The sequence below is a fragment of the Hibiscus syriacus genome, unplaced genomic scaffold (genome assembly GCF_006381635.1).
Source record: "Hibiscus syriacus cultivar Baekdansim isolate YM2019G1 unplaced genomic scaffold, ASM638163v2 tig00112453_pilon, whole genome shotgun sequence".
NCBI lineage: Eukaryota > Viridiplantae > Streptophyta > Magnoliopsida > Malvales > Malvaceae > Hibiscus > Hibiscus syriacus.
The window spans coordinates 242,866-257,682 of NW_024063336.1; the positions used below are offsets into that span (position 1 = coordinate 242,866).

Below are 14,817 nucleotides of genomic sequence, written 5' to 3' on the forward strand. Positions count from 1 at the left end.
CTATTGAGAATGGTATTTAAGGCTTGGCTTTCCCACTTCCTTGTTGAGTGATAGAGAACAAGGGGGACTCTCGCGCACCGCCGCCGCCGTCCGTCTCGTCTCGTCTCGTCGTGGTCGTGGTCGTGGTCGTGGTCGTGGTAATACGTGTCTTCGATGCGCGTATACTATCTTTTTAGAGAAAATTCTTAAGAAACAAAATCTTTTTTTTCAACGAATTTGGAAAATCGCAACGACAACCGTAGACTATCGCAACGCGAAATGGAAAATCGCAACGCGAAATGGAAAATCGCAACGCGATTTTCAACTATCGCAACGCGAATTTGCGATGATGGAGATCGCGTTGCGATTTCAACTATCGCAATGTGAAATGGAAAATCGCAACGCAATCTCCAACTATCGCAACGCGAAATGGAAAAACGCAACGCGATTTTCAACTATCGCAATGCGAAATGCAACGTGAATTTGCGATAATGGAGATCGCAATGCGAATTAGAGATCGCATTGCGATTTTGTTGGTCATTTTCGTAAATCCAAAAAAAGTTGGTCAAAATCGTATATTATCTAAGATTTTTGGTCACTGAGGTTATTTTCTCTTATATTATTCAGTTATTAATAATCCAAGAATCTAGTTATTTAATATTAAAAGACTTACTTATCTAATATTCATAATACTTAAAATTAAGGAATAACAATAAATTTTAATAGAAAAGTAACTCGATTCGTGTAATAATATCAAAAAGTTAATAGTAAAATTTAAGGTTTTTAAAAGTTTGATGACTTATTTTTGAAAAAGAAAAAACCAATAAAAAGTGCATTATTTTTCTATGGTCAAAATGTGGGAAGAGATTCGTGACTTTATGAACAGAGAGGATCAGAGGGAAAAGGTAAAGGAAAAATATGGGCAATGGTAGTAGCATCAGCTGAAGCTGATGCAGCATTACAGAGTTCCATTCTAAGCGCGTCCATGTAGTTTCCCAAGGCTCCCATTTCTATCTCAACGTAAAAATACTATATTTCTCTAAAGTTTATTCTTTGATCTATGGGTTGGGGTTTAAAATTTTTTATTTTATGGAAAGTACAGATTTTTTTACCGAAGATACAGTGAAAGGAAGGCAACCAAAGGCCAAAGTTGGGATTATCTCATAAAAGACGTTTAATATACAGTTAATATATGATATTACTTGATATATTAAAAGATATTTAGTAAATTTGAATTAGCGCTACCTATTATGTTGACAGACTAATAATGTTTTAGGTAGAAAAGATGTAAAACTATTAAAAATTTTGGTAACCGGTAAACTTTGGTTATCGATAAGTATCGATACATATATATAAGTGTTCATACTTATTTCACTATTGAAAACATTAATTTAAGGTTATTTTTAGTGAGTTTTAAAATATTAATTTAGTAATTATACACGTCTAATGATTTATTTTTATGTTACGGTATATATTATTATTAAATTAAAAATAATAAACATAGATATTACATATTTATTATTATATTTGGTTAAAATTATTAAATTTAAATTCTAAATAATATTTTATAAAATATCTAAACAATCAAATAATTTTTTGTGTAAATGAAATTATTAAATTAATATTGTAGGTAGAACTATTAAATTTTTTTGAAACATAAATTACATAACTTTCAACAAAGTATCGATACATTTTTATAAAAAGTATTTATACTTTCAATATATCAGGTAAATTTTACCGGTTTTATTATAATGAAACTGATTTTGTCATATTTTTACATGTTATATTGTAAAGTATCGATCATTTTTATAAAAATATGATGTAATAGGTAGTGTTTATATAATCTAATAGGTAGCGCTTATATAATAAAATAGATTAATTATTGGAAACATTATCAAGAACAATAACATATAAGATATCACTTATATAATGTAATAGGTAGCACTTATATAATGTAATAGGTAGCGTTTATATAATGTAATAAATAACGCTTATATAATAAAACATGTTAATTACTGGAAACATTTTCAAGCATTTCAACATATCCGGTAAATTTTATCGGCTTTGTCATAATGAAACTGGTTTTGTCATATTTTTACTTGTTATATTGTAAAGTATCGATATATTTTTATAAAGTATATATACTTTATAGATGCTATTACTGCTTTTCTTTTAAATTCCAAAAGTGTCAATATTTATTTAAATAGAATCGACACTTTCAACATATTTGGTAGGTAGTTTAATGTAATTGGTAGAGCCTATTTTTTTTACCGTTTACATTATTATACTTGATAATGTTCCAAGTAAATAACCGGTTATGTTATCTTTAATAATATTTTAGGCGTTTACCTAATATATTGTAATAACAAATTAAATAATTAACATATTTTATTATATAAGCACTACCTATTACGTTATATAAGAAATGCCTAATATGTTATTGTGCTTAATAATATTTATAATAATTAACATATTTTATTATATAAGCGCTACTTATTACATTATATAAGTTGTACCTAATATGTTATTATATTTGATAATGTTTCTTGTAATTAACCAATTTTATTATATAAGTCATACCTATTACATTATATAAACGGTACCTAATATTTTATTGTACTTGATAATATTTTCGGTTAAATAATATAATATAAACGATTTAAATTTTAATTAGTCACTTATTTAACCGATCATACAATTTTTTAGCCGTTTTTAAACGTCCAACCGCATAACTTCCCAAGCCAACAGCTTTCGGTGCTCTTTCTCTCTTTCCTACGCTTGCGTCTACATCTTTCTTCTTCCTTGTTTTACTCTCCCAAACAAAAATTTCAAACATTTTTTATTTATACTAATAAAATAACATATCCATAGCTAATTTTTTTTAAAAAAAAGTTCTTATCACTCTTTATTTGCCTGCCTCAATTGTCCAAATCTAAAGCCAACCCTTTCACTCCATTAACTTTTATTAGACCCTTCTTTTTATCGTGTAAGTTACTTTTTCTTCTTTTGTTTTTGTTTGCATCTTGTTGAAGTTCCCGTATTTTTCTTCTTTAGATCTTTTGAATTTTTTTGGCCTGATTTTGGAGATCTCTTTGTTGGTTTTGTGGTGATTAGATCAGGAGGATTTTGGCTATGCTCTTTTTGTGTTCTGATTATCCTTTTGTCTAACTAGTTTGTGGCTTCATTCTACTGATTTCTTATCGCTTCTTTGAAGTGAAAGCTTTCTGGTGAGTGATACGTTGAGCAGCTAAGATTTGTGGTTCTTGTCAAACTGGTGGACTTGTGAAGTGCTGAGAGGATGTGATTTCTGTTCGTTCGACAAAATTGAGCACTTTAATCTCTAATCATTTAAGGATAAGCCTAGCAGGCATGTAAATTATGCTGTAAAAGAGGGTAGAAGTCCAAAACATCGTAAACATCTAACGGAGAGTGTATTGATTATGGTCATAATGAAAACAGAAATGGACATTCATGTATGGATGGTGTATTAGTTTTTGTCTTAAACGTGGCCATGTGCTTCAGTGCCATGGTCTCATTAAGTTTGTAGATTCACGTGAAATGTCTTGGATTTGGGTAGAAATTTGCAGTCTTAAATCTGGGTAGGGGAATTTAATCAATTGTGATATGCTATGGTCTGTATTTCTACTTTGTTGTTCATAACCTGATTATGGCCGTTGAATCCATGTTTCCAGCAGTAGAATTTTCTTCGATTTTACCTTGCTTGGTTTAAGTAATTTCATGATTTCTTACTTAAGGATCTCCTGTAGGGGATACGACTGTAATCATTGTCTGCTTACATACATTCAGCAAATACTTTAGTAGGCAAGGGCACATAAGATGTCTTTCGGTGCTTAATTTACACATCTTCGATGCTAAATATTGTTCTAGAGAATCTGGGTTTATTATGCAGCAAACATCGTAGTTACAATGAAGCTGATGCCGAGAAGAACGCACAGGTAAACACTGTTTACATAGATGGTCTATCATCCTTTTATGGAGTCCAATTGGACTAGCTCTTTCTTCATTTCAGTTTCAATTTGATTTCGAGTTTGTTCAGTTTCAGTTTAATTTTGAGTTTGTTCATTTTCAGGCTGCAGAAATTGAAGGAGAATTGAACAAGAGAGAAAGGCTGAAAAGCATATCCAAAAGCTTTTACTACTTGGTTTGTACAACATAGATTACATTCATTGTTTCCTTGTTTGCAAATATGTACTCATATTTCGACTGTTAATCTCATTCCTATGAAGATATCAATCAATGTGGGAATCGCTTATGGTTCCTGTTGAGCACAATCCAAAAAAAAAAACCATCACCAACCTGTTTATATATATAAATGTTTATGCTTAGGTACAGTCCTTGTGGACTTGATTTGCAAATCAGTCTTATCACATAATCTTTCAATGGTTGCAGTCCACTACTTTCATCCTGAGACATATGAAGTAGCAATACTTATCATAGAATTGCTGTCGGCAGATGGGCATTAGGTGCTTAAAGTACTCATTACCCCATAACCATTGAGATAAGAAGTTGAACACCCTAAAGCGTTCATGCTGATTTGCTGCACTGCTTTTATGTTCTTTCAATACCCTCCCCTTCTCTTTTCTGGGTCGCTCCATTAATGATTGAAATGTTCATTGTTTTTAAGGTGCTGGTGAATCTGGGAAGTCAACAATTTTTAAGCAGGTTAGACTGATTGATTGATCCTTTATTGGATCTATTTCATATTTGTTGACTCATCTTTTTATTCTACATGGCTTGTCTGCAGATAAAGCTTCTGTTTCAAACTGGTTTTGTCGAGGAAGAACTAAAGAGCTATATCTCAGTCATCCATGCAAACATCTATCAGACTATAAAAGTACGCAAAACCTAAAAAGGGTGTGTTGGTTTATTTCCCTTCAGGTGTCAGTTATCTATGATGCAAACTTTTTATTTCTATCACGAGAGGATCTTTTTCTATGTTTTTAAATCGTGCTTTGCATGGTGTATTGATACTGTATGATGGATCAAAGGAATTTGCCCAAAATGAAGCAGATTCTTCCAAATATGTTATATTCAGCGAAAATAAGGTTTGAAGTCGTCTATTTTATGCTAACCGATATTTATAAAGTTTAGTAATTGCTTTCCAATTAGTTTCTCCTCATCTTCCTTTTTGAAATTATCAGTTATTGCATCAGTGGTCAAGATATCACATAAACTTTTATTCTCTATCAGGTTATTGGAGAGAAACTGTCAGAAATTGGAAGCAGGTTGGACTTTCCACGTCTGAATAGAGAACTTGCACAGGAGATAGAAACTCTCTGGAAAGATTCTGCAATTCAGGTAACTGTGCTAGTATGCTTATATATAAATGATATAAGCTGATTTTGTAGCTCCATCGCTTAGTTTTGTGTTTAGGTCTTTTCTATGGTGCGTTTTAGTACTTAATCACTCTGTTTACTTGTAGGAAACCTATACTCGTGGTAATGAACTTCAAGTACCAGATTGTACTCATTATTTCATGGAAAATTTGCAAAGATTGTCGGATGCCAATTATATTCCAACAAAGGTATCTAGAATTTGCAACACCTCCTTCTTAAAGAGGTTTTAGCGTCATGCATATGTTCTGCCCATAAAAAATCGTCATACATATGATTAATACTCTCCTCAAGATGAGCATGCATGATAAACAAAACCTTGAAACGAAAATTGGCTTCTTTAATATTCAAGCTGTTGTTGGCATTGCATTATATAACTTATCTTTAAAGATATTTTCTCTAATCAGCTTCTTACTCTGGTTCGTATTGCAGGAGGATGTTCTATATTCAAGAGTTCGTACAACTGGTGTTGTCGAAATCCAGTTCAGGTGAGCTATATTTAGTGATTTAGTCGTTCCTTTGTTTATGCAAATTCATTGATGTGAGCATTAAGTTAAACCTAATAAAGGAACCATGTTTTTGCCTTCTCGAAAATCTGATTGAGTTCAGATTTATATGCTTATATAGATACATGAAAATTGTTACTCGGTTATGGTTACATCATAGATGCTACATAGGTTCCTGTATCTGGCATTTTGTAGGATATATTGATTACTAATTTGCGTCGTCTGTGACGTTTGCTTTGCAGCCCTGTGGGGGAGAATAAGAAAAGTGGTGAAGTATACAGGCTTTTCGATGTGGGAGGCCAGAGAAACGAGAGGAAATGGATCCATCTTTTTGAAGGTGTAACAGCTGTGATATTTTGTGCTGCTATTAGCGAGTAAGATCTGTTTTACTTTTGCCATCTCTAAATTCTGTTTTGTCTGTATAGGTAACGGTACCTAGCTGTTTCTATACCAGAGCCTGGTATAAAATGCAGAAACGTTAACTGAGAAACTGTTGCAGTTTTAGGTAAGATCAAACACTTTTCGAGGATGAACAGAAGAACCGGATGATGGAGACTAAAGAACTCTTTGATTGGGTGTTAAAGCAGCCATGCTTTGAGGTTCTCTTTAGGCTATATATGCTCCTTGTGTATCTAATAATCAAGTATTGACCATAGCTGGAATTTTGCTTATTTTAAAACCTGGTTCTTTTCTGCAGAAAACATCCTTCATGCTGCTTCTCAACAAATTCGACATATTTGAAAAGAAGGTTCTAAAGGTAAAGGCCAGTAGAATGGTATAAATTTTAGAATAATGTTTTGGTATCAGTGTGGCCTTTGATGCCCAACATTATGTAGGTTCCATTAAATGTTTGCCAGTGGTTCAAAGACTACCAGCCCGTTTCAACGGGAAAACAAGAGATGGAGCATGCATACGAGTAAGCAATTTTTTTTTATTCCCATCATAAATCCTTACTAAGAAGGATCTTTATGTTAAGGTTCGTAAAGAAGAAATTCGAGGAGTTATATTTTCAAAGCTCCGGCCCTGATCGAGTAGATCGACTCTTTAAGATCTACAGGACCAATGCGCTTGACCAGAAGCTTGTGAAGAAAACTTTCAAGCTCGTTGACGAGTCTTTGAGACGGAGAAATCTGTTCGAGGCCGGGTTGTTGTGAATGAGGGCAAATACTGTTCATAATTTGAGGCAATGTGGATCCACCATTTTGGATGATTTTAAGGTTGGAGGAAACACCCATCTTTTGCCATATTTTCATCACAGGCTAAAGTTTCGATTTCCCCACATTTTTTTTGTCTCTAAAACCCCCATGATTCCAGGGGATGATTTGTTCAGAGGAATTTGTTTTGTGTGTTTCAGGGTGGGGGATATTGGATCAGACGATGATAAGATATTCATTATTTCCTTCTAATACAACATATTGTTCATAAAGCGCGTGAGTCTTGATGCTTCAGTTGGCGAGTAACATTGTTTATAAATTATTATTCTCTCCTAAACTTCGGCTTTAACTGTGGTCTATTTTTGGACCACATGAGGGGTATGTCTAACTATATAAAGCGCGTGATCTGATGCAGCAGTTGGCGAGTAACATAAGCATTGAAACCAACCTAAAACCCACAGTGCATTGACGGAGAAAAAGAAGACGTGACGCTGAATTGCTTCCACACGTGATCTTATTTAATTATAAAAACTAAATACTATTAAATTAAACATCTCGTGCTCGGCCCCACCTACCCACACCTATAAGAAAATACTACAAAACCTTTCGGTCCATTCACGCTTCAAGCCAATGTGGCAAAAGTATACTTAAAGTCCTCGTATTTTTCTAAAATCAATAAATATGGCTGTCGAATTTTTTTATTCAATGTGACTCTTAAACTTAGAAAAAATCAATGTGGCATTTTAACCAATATATTTTTAAAGTTTAAGAACTTATTTGATTTTATTAAAAAAATTAAAAATATTTTAAATTTAGAATATAAAAAAATAAAATATAAAATACCATTAATTATTAGTATTAATATTAAATAAAAATAGGTTATATTTATTTTTGGCTTAACGGTCACCTTTGCCCCTGTAGTAGATTCAATTTATTATTTTTGTCTCTATATTATTTTCGTATTAGTTTAGTACTCAAAGTTTTTTAATAGCATCATTTTATGCTTTACCCTGACTTACAACTCTAAAATATGAATCCTAAATTAAGATTTAGGGTTCATGATTTATGATTTAGAGCTTATGAGGTTATGGTTTAAGGTTTATAGTTTATAATTTAGAGTTTTAAGTTAGGGGTAGAGTATAAAATGATGCAATTGGGCAACTTCAAGAGCTAAATTGATGTGAAAATACGATAGGGCCGAAAGTGATAAATTGAGTCTACTACATGGACAAAAGTTACCCTTTTGCCTTTATTTTTTAAAATATTATTATTAATTTAATTTACTATTTTATTCTTCATTGAAATTATAACAAAAAAGTTAATCAAAATAGTTGTTCATGTATCAATAAAAATAAAGATAATGAGAATTCACAATTACTGGAAGGAGAGCATAATATATACTTCCATTACTTTTCATATAATTAATATTTTAATAATTCAATTGTCAAATATCAATATAAATATACTTGTCGTATATGTAAAACTATGAATCATTATGATCTTTATCATATTAGTTTAAAACTTTGTCGTTTATTGATGTATAATTTAAGTGAATAGAATATATGTAACAACCCAGAAATTGGAAAAAATATATATATTTAATTGAAATTTGAGGATTTAATTAAGTAATTTGGTGAAATTTGGGACTAAATTAAAAGTTTTTAAAACTTATAGCTTGTTTTAGAGATGAAAGAAATTTAAGGACCAAACCCTAAATTTACCCCTAGAGTGTCGGCATACACGCATTATAAGCGTGAAATTCATTATGAAATCAAAATGAATTTCACCAAATTTCCTCTCTCAAAGCCCCAACTTCCAACCACGATCCCGACGTTGTCTGACCTCCGATCGTTGTTTTGAAAACACAATCGTGTTCATCATCGTGCGAGGAACAAACCCCTTAAATGAATTGAAGTGAAACGCTGCCATACGTCGTGAATTTCAAGTCAAAGTCTCGACGTTTTTTTAGCACCATCGCCGAGGAAATCTTAAATTCATCACCAATAGTCGCTCGGTTTTCGACACTTCCCGCACCATCGTGTTCCTTGTGCCGTTCCGAGTTCGTCGGTGTCATCCTTGGTCTCCGTAGACGGCGGCGCGTGAGGAGGTGAAGCGGTCAAAGTTTTCGATTTGTTGAAATCGAGCTCTCCACCGTTCAAAACTTTGAACCGAGCTTTGTAAGTATCTCAAAATTATTCAAAATAATTTTTAGGAATTTTTCCGTGAATTATATGCTGCCGAAAGAGGCACGCGCCGCCACTGCGCGTGTGAATGTCAAAATGATCGGTTTGACCGGTTCCAACCTGACCCGACCCGTTTACCCGACCCAACCCGTTGACCCGACCCGACCCGTTGACCTGGTGATATTTTGGTAATTATTTTGAAAATAGTGCTATTTTTGTAATTTAAAAAAAATGATATTTTCGTAATTTTAGGTGATATTTTTGTAATTATTTTGAAAATGATGGTATTTTGGTAATTATTTTGGAAATGGTGCTTTTTTGTAATTTTTTTTAAAAAATTGATAATTGTGTAAAATGGTTGATCATATCTTGACCACCTTTGACTAGAACTTTGACCGGCTTTGACCGGCCATTAAACGGCCGTTAATCTTTTCCGAGTATACCTATTCTGACATTTCGACGTCACAAATCCGTTTTTGGGATCCATTTCACCAAATTCAAACCTGAAAGTCTCCTAGTCGTCAGTCAAACCCGTTGACTTTGAATTTGACCAAGAATTTAAATATCCTGAAGGTTATACTTTATGTTTTTCGACGTCCTGAATCTGATTCCGAAGTCTGTTTTGCCAAATTCTGACTCGAAATTCCCGAATCGAGCTTGTGAACCCAAAATGCTTAGTATTTTAATATTTTGATTATTTATTTGAGATTTGGTTAAAGAATTGATTCAATAAAATATTTTATAAAGGTACTGGTGTTTCACCTGAGAGAGGATCAGTTAGGTCCGGAGTTGTCCACTCGTCAGATCAGGCCGAACCACGTACTACTAGACTTACCCGTAGGTTTCTGTATATTATTTAAATAAAGATTAAGATTATTTATATTAGGATTCCAATATGGATTTTTTCGATTCGTAAGATCCAGCGCTGCAGCAGAGCGTGATCGACAGACCCAGTAGTAGGCTTCTCTATCTGATTTCTCAGACTGTTATAGGTGTGTTTCCTGACGGTGTTATCTTACTGTTTTAAACTATCACATAAATAGTTTATCTGATTTTTAACCTGAATTTTGATATGATACTTGACCTGAATTTTGATATGCTACTTGACCTGGATTTTTATATGATACTTGACCTGGATTTTTATGTGATACTTGACATGGATTCTGATCTGCTACTTGACCTGAATTATGTTTTAATTTTTTATATATATATCCGTTACGAACGGAATATGTTTTATTTGGGGGATAATGTTGGAGGAAGTATACCTGGAGGCTCCTTGGCTGTGTGCTCAGGGCCTTACTTACCAGCTCCTCGGCTGTGTGCTCAGGGCCTTACTGGACTTGACGGTGGGTGTATGGTTCTGGGGAACCTACACATTTTGGACTTGACGGATGGGGGTAGTGTTCATATTTTTAAAATATGTTTGATAACCGATTTTACTAGAATATTTTATTCGTATGTTTTTATACACTGTACGGAGCACACTGGGCTTTTTAGCTCATTCTATAGTTTTACCCTTTTTCAGTTAATAACAGACAGCTGCAGATTTGGCATCAGGGGAGATCAACTACTTTATTTTGTATGAACGTATATCTATATGTTTTTCAGTTGTGTTTGGTGACATGTATTTGCTATCGTTTTGGATATATATGTACTATTTTATTTTGTTTCGTATTATATCTAATGTATTATAAGTTGTTTTAAATAAAAAAAAAAATCTATGAATGGGATATGTGACCACTTAGATTTGGGTCTAACTTACAGACTGGGTCTAGGGGGTTACATTTGGTGGTGTCAGAGCTTTCGGTTTTAAACAGTCGGACTGTATGGGTCATAAACTTTGGATTTTAAAGAAACTTTGAAAGAAAAAAAAAACGTGTCACCTTATTTTATGATTTAAAGTTTTCTCGAGATCACTGATGCTAATCTGACATATGTTTTAAATTCTTTCTGTAGAGCCTTATAGATCCAACGATGAGTGCTACTAGAGGACATAGGACAGGACGTGGCCATTGTCGAGGGCGAGTCGCTCGACCTTCTGCTACGATCGACGATCCGATGTCTCCACGTGATCCTCCTATTCCGAAAGTAGATCCGACCCTTTCTCATGATGACCAGTTTACTCCTGTGAGAGACCCTCCATCACTGGAGATGAGGATACTGACATGAATGAAGATGTCATTAATAGAGCTATATTCTGCATGTTTCAGAGAGCTGCCAAAGCCCCTAGTAATATGAATGCGGTTGAGATTTCAAATTCTTTGGTCGCGTGTGGTATAGTTCCATTCGAGGGTATTACTGGTGGACCTCCGACAGAAGCTGAGTATTGGTTGGAGGAAACATAGAGGATTAAGGATGAGATGGACCTCATACCTGAGCAGAAGTTGAAGGGGGCCCTAACTATGTTGAAGAAAGAGAGCTTCAGATGGCGGCAATCAATTTCTAGTAGTATTCTAAGAAACCAGTTAACATGGGCTCTTTTTAAGACACACTTCCGAAGGCGCTACATCGGAGAGAGATACATGCATGAGCGACGTTAGGTTTCAATATCTGGAGCAGGGTAGCATGTCTGTTATGGATTACGAGGTTGAGTTTATCCGATTGAGTCATTATGCTCCTGGACTTGTTGAGATAGAGACAGATAAATGCTTGTGGTTCAAGAATGAACTTCGGTACGAAATTAGGAGCCGAGTTGCTACTCACCGGGAGAGGAATTTTGATGCCTTGGTTGAGATAGCCAAGACTGCTGAGGAAATAGAGCGACTGGGTATGGAGCACAAGAGAGATAGTGATCGAGCTCAAACCCGATTCAGGAGGCCTTCTAGTTCTATTGATTCTTCTGCATACCCCAGTAAGAGAGGCAGGGGTGAATCCTTTCAGAGAGGTGGTGCGAGTGTCGGGAATGTGGGTCCGGTTCTTCAGCTGTACATTCTTCTAGACATGGTGGATCTTCTGGGTTGCAACCTTTGAAGACATGTGATTACTATGGAAAACAACATCTTGGAGAATGCAGGATGAAATTGGGCACATGTTATAAATGTGGTTCTGGTGACCATTTTTTGAAGGGTTGTCCAGAGCAAAATCATTCATTTCAGACACCACTCGTACTCCGCACGTACTCAGAATATTATTCAAACTCCAACAGTGAGTCGTAATCAGGACAGGGTACTAGGATCGGCTAGTAGAGGCCGAGCATCTCAGTAGGGGTCCATACATTGAGGCCAGACAACTTGTATGGTTTTATACTGCTAGACTTCGACAGGATCGTGATGGGCCTAATGATTACAGGTATTGTTACTATTCATTCAGTTCCCTACTTTGCATTGTTTGATAGTGGTTCAACCAATTCCTTTGTATCGCATTCCGTTTCTGAGGGTCAAAATATTCCTGTGAGAATATGAGCTTCAGTGATAGTTCAAAGTCCCTTAGGCAAGTCCATCGTGTTGGATCGTATTTTAGAGAGTACCCTATAGAGATCAATGGGGAGATTTTCTGGCTGACCTGATGAAGTTACCTTTGGAACAGTTTAATTTGATTCTCGGCGTAGATTGGCTGGACAAACATCGAGTAAATTGATATTGAGACCAAGAGAGCTGTTCTGAAGACCCCAGATAATCGAAAGATTGTAATGATCGGGGTACGCCATGGATTTCTGACAAATATTGTGTCTGCTTTGGTAGCTGAGAATATGATCAAGAAAGGTTCTGAGGCGTTTCTTGCTTATATATTGGATACTATGAGTTTCTCAATCTGATATTGAAGGCATCTGGATTATCAAATAATTTCCGATGTTTTTCCCGAGGAGTTGCCTGGATTACCTCCGAATAGAGAAGTTGAGTTTGAGATTGAAGTCTATTCTGGTTCCACTCCGGTTTCAATGGATCCTTATCGTATGGCCCCAAATGAGCTTAAGGAACTGAAAGTCCAACTCTAGAGTTGTTGGACAGGGGATTTATCCGACCCAGTGTATCACAGTGGGGAGCCCCAGCTCTCTTGTCAAGAAGAAAGACAGGACATTGAGACTCTGTATTGATAGGAAGTTGAAAAAGCTCACGGTAAAAACAAATATCCTCTACCCAGGATGATCTATTTGACCAATTTTGAGGGGCTTCTATCTTTTCAAAGATAGATTTGAGATCTGGTTATTATCAACTCAAGGTGAAAGATTCAGATATTCTAAAGACTGCTTCCGTACTCGGTATGGGCATTATGAGTTTTTAGTGATGTCATTCGGTTAACAAATGCCCTGCTGCTTTTATGGATTGATGCATCGGGTGTTTCGACCTTATTTGGATCAGTTTGTAGTTGTATTCATTGATGATATACTGGTGTATTCTAGAAGTGAAGCAGAACATGAGGAGCATTTAAAGATTGTTCTACAGACTCTAATGGAGAATAAGCTATACGCTAAGTTGAGCAAGTATGAGTTATGGCTCAGCGAAGTGACTTTTCTTGGATATACGTTATGCTGATGGTATTCGGGTGGATCCAAGCAAAGTGGAGCCTATTCTGAATGGAAGCAACCAAGGAACGTTTCTGAGATCCAGTTTCTTGGGCTTAGCTGGTTACTACGTCATTTCGTTGAGGGTTCTCCCTGATTGCAGCTCCTCTGACAAAATTATTGAGGAAAGATGTTCCATTTGTCTGGTCTGAGAACCACAAGCTAGCTTTGAGAAATTGAAGATGTTCTAACTCAAGCCCAGTGCTGATTCAGCTGAATCTGGGAAGGATTTTTTGTCTACAGTGATACTTCTCACTATGGATTAGGATGTGTTTTGATGTAAGATAGGAAGGTTGCCGCTTATTTCGTGTCAGTTAAAGTCGCATGAGCGTAACTATCCTATTCACGATCTGGAGTTAGCTACTGTGGTTTTTACTTTAAAGATCTGGACCTATATGGAGAAAAGTGTTATATTTATACTGAATAAGAGTCTGAAGTATCTACTTACTCAGAAAGAATTGAATTTGAGACAGCGTCTTGGTTGGAGCTTCTAAAGGACTATGATTTAGAGATAGAATATCATCCAGGGAAGGCTAATGTAGTGGCAGCGCCTTGAGCCGTAAGACGATATCAGATCTCAGATCCTTATTCGCCAACTTGAGTTTATTTGATGATAATAATCTGTTAGCAGAGTTGCAGGTTAAACTACTTTGGCCGAGGAGATTAGATCAAATAACTTCTGGATAGTTCATTGATTCCATTATTAAACAAGTTAAGCAGGGAATGAGTCCAGAGTATATTGTGGATCAAGATGGTATTTTGTGTTTCATGGTCGTTACTGCGTCCCCAAAGATGATGGAGTTGATAGGGTTATTCTTCTGGAGGCATAGTAGTCCTTATGCTATGCATCCTGGCGGGGACAAAATGTATAATAATCTCAAGGAGCGTACTTTTGGACCGGTATGAAAAGAATATTTCAAATTTTGTGGCGATGTGTTTGACTTGTCAGCAGGTTGCATCCATCTGGATTGTTACAGTCAATTAAAATTCCCGAGTGGAAATGGGAGCGCATTACAATGGACTTCATTACTAGTCTTCCTCTGACTCCTTCCAAAAAGGATTTTATTTGGGTGAATATTGATCGACTCACCAAGTCAACACACTTTATCCCTATCCGAATTAATTATCTCTGGACAAACT

The 14,817-nt window shown here is 35.2% G+C and overlaps 1 pseudogene; it reads left to right on the forward strand.

The window, feature by feature from the left end:
- The first annotated feature begins 2,790 nt into the window (after positions 1–2,790).
- Positions 2,791–7,241, forward strand: LOC120179783 (annotated as a pseudogene).
- Positions 7,242–14,817: the final 7,576 nt, after the last annotated feature.